Below are 7,896 nucleotides of genomic sequence, written 5' to 3' on the forward strand. Positions count from 1 at the left end.
CCATAGGGAAGGCAGGCTGAAAACAAATTTGCTCATTTTTACAAACATATCTTCCTTTTTTTTCCATCTTCAATTTGAAAGATATTTTCACAGGATAGAATTCTAGGATGACAGTTGTTTATTTTTCAGCATTTTTAAATACATTGCCTTTTTCTCTTCTGGACTCTATTATTCCTGATGAGCAGTCAGTGGTAATTTATAGAACACTTCTTATGCTTTAACATGTCTTTTTTTTGTGGCTACTTTTCAGATTTTTTCTTTATCTCTGATTTTTTAAAGATTTGATTAAGATACAAAAGATGTCCATTCTACTTGGTGTTTGTTGAGCTGCTTGAACTTGTGAGTTTATAGTTTTCATCAAAGTTGGAAACTTTCAGGCACTGGTTCTCCATTTTTTGTTTCTCTTTCTCTCGTCTTCAGAGACTCCAAATACAGGTATGTTGATCCCTTGACATTGTTCCACTGACTACTTAAGAACTATTCAATTTTTTCAACCTCTTTTCTCTCTGTTCCTCAGACATTTTCATTGCTAGTCTTCATAGCAATGTCCACTGATCTTTTCTTCTGCAGTGCTAATCTGTTGCCAAGTGTATCCAGTAAATTTTTAATTTCAGCTCCAGAAATTCAATTTTTTTATAGCTCTCATTTTTCTCTTCTTTTTTTTAAGTACTTGAACAATTTAAAATACCTGTATTGAAGTTCTTTTCTGAAAATTCGTCTCTGTGAGCCTGCTTTTATGCCAAGTTTCCTTCAGATGATGGCACATTTTCCTGCTCCTTCAGATGTCTACTAACTATTGCCTGCTGAACATTTTGAATTTGCTGATGTTACATATCAGGATTTTGTTAGTCTTCACTTAATGATGATGGAGTTAGTCCTGACCAGCAGTTATTTAAGGATCAGCTTTGTTTTTAAAGACTTTCATTTAAACTTTGTTACTGTGAATCTAGAGTAGCCTCAATTACTAAGGTATGATGATTCTTAAGTTTCTAATGAATTCTCAGTATTCATTAAGGCTTTCTTATTCTAGATGCTAAGAACTTGGATGTCTCTGAGCCCTGTGTGAGCTCTGGAAATTGTTCACTTCTATCCTGTGGTAGGTATCCTTTGCCAATACTCATGGAGTTTTATTCTGCATGTGAGCTACTTGATATTCAGCCAGACTCAAAGGCACCATTGTACAAATATCTGGAGCTCTTTCTAGTACTTCTTCTTGCAAATTTGAGCCGTCTTGCTCTTACTGAGCTCAGATCACAATTTCCTCAACTTCAAACAGTATTTTTTGCTCTATTTGAGGAGTACCCCTGTAAACGTCTCAGTTTCTAATGACACTTACATTTCTTCCCTCATTTGAAGTCTTCGAAGAAAGCAGTTGAAGTCGTATGGATCACCTTACCTGTCATTCTTCTGCTAGGTCTATGCTACCAATTTTTAGCACTTTAAAAGAGTTGTATTATATATTTTTCCAGTTTTCAAGTTGTTTATGGCAGGAAATAATGTGCTATGGCAGTCAATCCATCCTGAACATGGCCATCTTTTACCTGAGACTCATGTATCCTGTTTCCTTATTGAATCCTATTACTGCTCATAGAAGTACTCATAGTTTTCAACTAGTTTTCTTAAATTTCTCAATAAACAGATTCTTTATAAATATTATTAGTTTCAACAACTCTTTTCTAATTGTTATACTCTAATTAATTTCCTAGCCTAATAATACTGTTTATAACTTCAGTATAGGAAGTTGATAGTTGAAATCCTTGTCTTCTCCCTTGGCATTAGGAGAAATTAAGGCCTACTAAAATGAGGCTAGGTTTTAGACTTATCTTTTGTGAATGTGTACATTTATATAATTATGTTCCTTATTCTCTTCTTCTTATAACTTTGTATGGAATGTAAACTCGATATATTTGTTGTTTACTTTCATGTGAAATTAGTTTTCTTGTACTTTTAGAATAAGCCAGGATTCAAGAAAGCTTTTCTAGCATTAGTTTACTTAATTTCAGTAATCTCAATGGTGTTAGTATTATTATTTCTGAGAATTAAAAAAAATGAATAATTAGTGGATGTTCTAACTTATCATTCCCTGTACCCCTGAGAATCATAATTCTTGGTGTGGAATAGTGACATATAGATACAATAGAGAAGAGTTTAATTAAAATCTCCTCAGTCTTGAAATTTGATTGCAAATATCAGTATAAACTTAGGAAGCTGCTACTGGGTTGGTCTTTGTTTTTAGTCTTTTATGTGGACAGAGCTAATATATATATTTTTCCTACCTGTAAATATTTTCTGCCTCTTTCCACTATAAAGACCTAGATACAGTGACTAATGCAATAGCAATGAGACCCAGACTGAGGTCTTGAAATGTCACTTCTGACTAAGAGCATTCTAGGATTATTAAAGACAACACTGATTCCAGATTTGAGACAGGAAATGTGCAAGCTGAGTGTGGCAAATTTTATCGTATGAGTTAGAGAGTAAGCTATCAAAAACTAATGGAGTCAATTCAAAATGGTTTAAGGGCCAACTTTGCTGGCGTTCCATTAAGCAAAATTAGTGAATTTCAATAATTTTAATTAGAATGTATTGAACACGCCAAACTTATTTGTATGTATAAGCACATAGTGATAGCTAAAAAGAATTGTCTACCCCTAGAGGTTGATAAAAATTAACTCATCATGAAAATTAGTTAATGGAGAGAAGAATTAATCTGTTATCCTACCTTTCCCACTAATTCTACTATGGGTGATCAAACAGTAGCTGAGAGGAAGGATTTCTTTATTAAAGTATTCTAACAAGCAAATAGAAATGAAATGACAGCATTAAAGTCTCAACTTTTTTAACCACCAACAAATGATTACATATAGGCGTTAAGCTCCAGTGGTTGCTAAAATCACAGAAAGAGAAACAAGGAGACGTTATGTGCTTCCTAGAGCCTTGCCATACTCTACGTATAGTTTTCCAAAGAAATCAAACCTGAGTTTGATCCAGTCTCTGGACAGAGCTGTCAATTAGCAGGAAAGAGAGAGGACAGAGGAACATGTTGAATGGCACCACAAATGTGCTATCAGTGAGATGCAGAGAGTGGGGAAAAACTAAAGCCCGATTCTTCAACAGCTAAATTGTAAGAAAAAGAAAGAAGCTGAATTAAGCAGGAAAATAGAACTGTCTCTGTGGATTGAACAAAAAAATATAAATCTATAAGCCAAATAGGTCTTCTGAAATAAGGGACTAATTGCCTAATTTGTTCTTCCTGAAAGTCTGATGTTGGATTTTATTTAGGAACACTCACGTACTGCTCCCAATCAAGCAGTCACAATCAACATAATATTTTATTAGCCACTTTGAGAGAAAACTGTCTAAACCCATGAGATAAGAGAACTTGACAAGAACTTACATAGTATCAAACTAATCGTCTCCCTTCCCACAATTATTCCCAAACTACTTCCAGTCATAGTAATTTGGTTATTTTTCAACACGGCAACACAAGCAAATACTTGATCACACTAGTCTTCCAAACTTCTGATTATGCCAGTTTGAAAATCAAAATATTACTACTACTACTAATAGTATTAATAGTAATAAAAAATAAAATTAAACAAAAACCAAATTCACTGACTACTTCTAATGCAAAGGGGAAGAAGACACAAACGTTCCTAACATCCACAGTGAAAATGTTGCATGTGGCTTATTGAGGAAACTCACAGGGAGAGAAGTAGTGAACCACATTGGGTCTTCCACACCTGCATTATTCCACATAGACGCAGGCTGGCCATGGGCAGAGCTGCATTTGACACTTCATGGAAGGGCTCCAAGAGAGACTTCACCCCAATCACTCAAAATATAAGCCAAGGAGGACAGATAACATCTGTCTAACAATGGGAGTGTCTTGGTTGAGGACATGCCCTTATTAAAAAGGGAGAAATTTGTTACAGCCTTCTGCTGAGCTAACTTACAACTGCTGTGCTAAATTATTCCTAGGCTACAGAAAAAGAAGAGGAAATGACCACCAGGTCTATCCAGATTTGTCTCTGCTTATTCCTTAATGCCAAAAAATAAAAGGCTTCCCTTGGCTTCATGGTGTGGTCCCTACCCATCAGTTCAACCTCACTTCTCCCCTCATCTCTTCTGTCCCGTTAACCCCAGCTAAACAGCATTTTTGCCCTTCTTACAATGGATCATGCTGTTTTGCAACACTTAGTCTTTATATTGTCAGGAAAAATATTCAAAGACTTTGAAATGGGGAAAAGATTGAGTGTCCTGTCTCATTCACCCTTTGGAGTTATCTTTCCTTTCCGTTGTCTTTGAGGTATTTTACAGTTCTATAAATTGCTGAACACTGATGGTAATGCACATGCTTCTTGTTCATATAAATGCAAATTAGCCCAGTGGAGGTACATTTGATTATTGCCCTATGGATATTGATGAGTTTTCTATCTATGTGTAAATTCGTTTTAGCATTCCTGATGGCCAATGTATGTGTGCCTGTTTTCAATTCTCTTTTGAACCACCTATGACATCTTACTGACTCCCTCATTAACTGGTGAGTTAAAAAAAAATCTTTTAGATATATATTCATTTTATACTTGTATGAGAGTCATGATTTTACCTTTTTAAAAATATCCTTTAACAAAATAATTGGCCCTTTCTTTCTAGATTGCTCCATCCTCTTGTCCATTTGGAAGCAATGATTAATCTTCAAATATTGAGCTTAAGCATTGCATTCTCTCTTCTTCAAAGCCATTCATAACTTAGCAAGGCAAAACTGAGCACTCCATCTATTGGGCTCCACCGTGTCTAATATATAATTTCATAATAAGAATTGCAAGATTTTATTGCTTATTGGTTTTTTTTTTCCTACTTGATTCTAGCCTCTGACTATAGGAAAAGTTTCATGCTCATTTTTATAAATGTAGCACAGACCACTCTGCCAGCAACACAATGAAGGTTTATTACACGTTGTAATACAAAACAAAACAACAAAAAGATTGAAAAGCACACAAAACAAATGTATACCATAAAGAATTATTAAAATGCTAACCCCCCTGTAACCACTACTCGGGTCAAAAAATAGTACTTTGCCAGCCACCCAGAAGCCCCACACATGTGTCCCACCAAAATTATAAACCCTCCACCTCCCCCTGGGTAATTATTATCCTGAAATTCACAAGGATCACTTCCTTTTTATGGTTTTATAACCCAGATAGGCAGCCTTTGATATTATATTTATCTCTTCCCCTTTTAAACTTAATATGACTTTTAAGTCTATTTTAATAGGACCCTCATCAATCCCCTTCTTTCCCTTACAATTCGTTTGTTGAAAAACTGAGCTGTGGTTTTCCCCACTGTCTGGACCTTGCTGATTGCACATTCATGGTACAGCTCAACATGTTTCTCTGCTTCTAAATGATACTTTCAGGTAATATTATATCAAGTGTGATGAATACCTCAGAAATCAGAGGTATAGCTATCAATGGTCAAACCTGCATACATTGTAATTGTGTGATAAATTATCTCTTGCTTCATCCAAAGATTTGCCAAAATGAGAATTTAAAGCTTTGTATACTGACCCGAACTATTTTTCTTTTCTTTTTATATTGCAATATATTATAATTTTTTATGTAATTGTCAGGTATGAAACTTCATTCAGCATATCCAAAGGGATTGAAAAACTTGCCTTTGAAAGTTGATAGAATCAAAGCTATGGATGGATTTCAACCCACAGTTGAGAGAATCAAGAATGAGAAAAATTGAATGACTTACTCACTGTCAGCATCTTACTGGCAGAGCTGAAACTGGAATATGATTTTTATAGCTCCTAGGGCTCTCCTAAGCTCATCTGAAAGTGGCTAAAATCTTTAGGCTCAGAAAAGGCTCTACTCATGGCCCATGTCCAGTGTCTCTCTCTTTGTTTGTGACTTTACTAGATTCTTACAGGTTCCTTTTTCTCTCTCACTGTGGTTTAACCTGCAACTGGATAAAAGCTACTGCTGGCCTACCTCTCTTCCAATCTCTAGTCCCCTGACAAATCTCCCACTCTCTCTGCTCCGCCATTACACAGTTGGATGGTGTTCTTCCCCACCTGCAGTCCTGCCCACCTGCAGGGCTTTGTTCTGATCCTTCATTGCTAATTTTGCCAGGAGTCTTATGGTAAGTTTTAAAATTTGATTTTAGTTTTCATAAAATTTTTAAAAACTTATAGATTGATAGCCAGCCCTTATGGTCTAGTGGTTAAGATGCTCACTCTTACTGCCGTGGTCTCAGTTTGTTTCCTGGCCAGAGAACCATACCACCTGTCTGTCGGTTGTCATCCTGTGGTGGCTGCCTGTTGCTGAGATGCTGGAAGCTATGCCACCAGGATTTCAAATACCAGCAGGGTCACCCATGATAGACAGGTTTCAGCGGAGCTTCCAGACTAACACGGACTAGGAAGAAGGACTTAGCCACCCACTTCTGAAAAAATTGGCCTTGAAAACCCTGAGAATATCAGCAGAGCACTGTCCGGGGGTGGGAATTAAAGTTCTGACCCTCTAATCACGGGGTTGGCCCCCAGGAAACCAGCTTCCATCCTCAAGTGAGGTTCAAGGTTACTTTATTAACATAACAAAAGATACCTTTATGGGTCTCATCGCTTAGGAAATTCCAAGGGTTTTGGGAGCTGAGAACCAGGAACCATGGATGAATGAGGAAGCAGGAACCATGTCATTCAGATAACTATTTCTTATAAGTCAAAATATTGCCCATGGGTTTGCTGAATTTAATCCTAAATACTGTGTTGAAAATTTCTGTCTCTAAAGGGCATACCATGAAGTATTTTTGCCAACAGTGAGGGTGAGTGCATGGTACCTCACAGCTTCACCAACAAATTACATTGTCAAGCTTTTGGATTTTGGAGTCTTTACCAAGTGATAACTGTGAAGTGGTCCCTCCTTACTATTTTGTTTTGTTTAGTGTGTGTAGCTTAATTTTTTTAATTAATTTTTTATTTTGAAATAATTATAGACATACAGAAAAGTTGCAACATAATACAGTGAGTTTACATATATCCTTTACCTAGCTACAAGTAAGGTTAATGTCTCACATAACCATGATACAGTTACTAGTACAGTAATGTCCTTTTATTCGAGGTCTGGTTTTCTGAGGTTTCAGTTACCCGTGGTCAACCCTAGACCGAAAGCCCATGATCTTCGTTCTGACATATCATCACAACTTTTATTACAATATATTGTTGTAATTGTTCTATTTGATTACTAGTTATTGTTGTTAATCTCTTCCTGTGCCTAATTTATAAATTAAGCTTTATCAGGGGTATGAATGTATAGGAAAAAACAAAGTATATAAAGGGTTTGGTATCGTCTGCGATTTTAGGCAGCCACTAGGGTCTTGCAATGTATCCCCCTTGGATAAAGGGGGACTACTGTGCAAGGAAATTAACATGGGTACAACATCATATTTTGTAACAGCTTTATTGAGATATCTTTGACATATAAAATTGTATATATATTTAAGGTATAAAATTTGAGGTTTTCATACATGTATATATTGCGAAAAGATCACTACAATCAAGCTAAAAAACTTATCCATCCCTTGACATAGTTACCATAGTGTGTGTGTGTGTGTGTGTAGAAGATTTAAAATCTATCCTCTTAGCAAATTCAGAGTATACAGTGCAGTATCTTTAACTATTGTCACTGTGCTATACATTCGATCTCCAGAACTCATTCATTTTGCACGCCTGAAACTTTGGACCCTTTCATGGTACAATATAATTAAATTATAGACTTCTTTCAGATTTCACCAATATTTCTATAAATGTCCCTAAATGTTTGTTTGATTATCCTTTGCCTTATGACCGAGGCAGAGTATAGTTTCATATATTTAAATCCCAATTACATT

This window comes from Equus asinus, chromosome 30 (assembly GCF_041296235.1).
Source record: "Equus asinus isolate D_3611 breed Donkey chromosome 30, EquAss-T2T_v2, whole genome shotgun sequence".
NCBI classification, from domain to species: domain Eukaryota; kingdom Metazoa; phylum Chordata; class Mammalia; order Perissodactyla; family Equidae; genus Equus; species Equus asinus.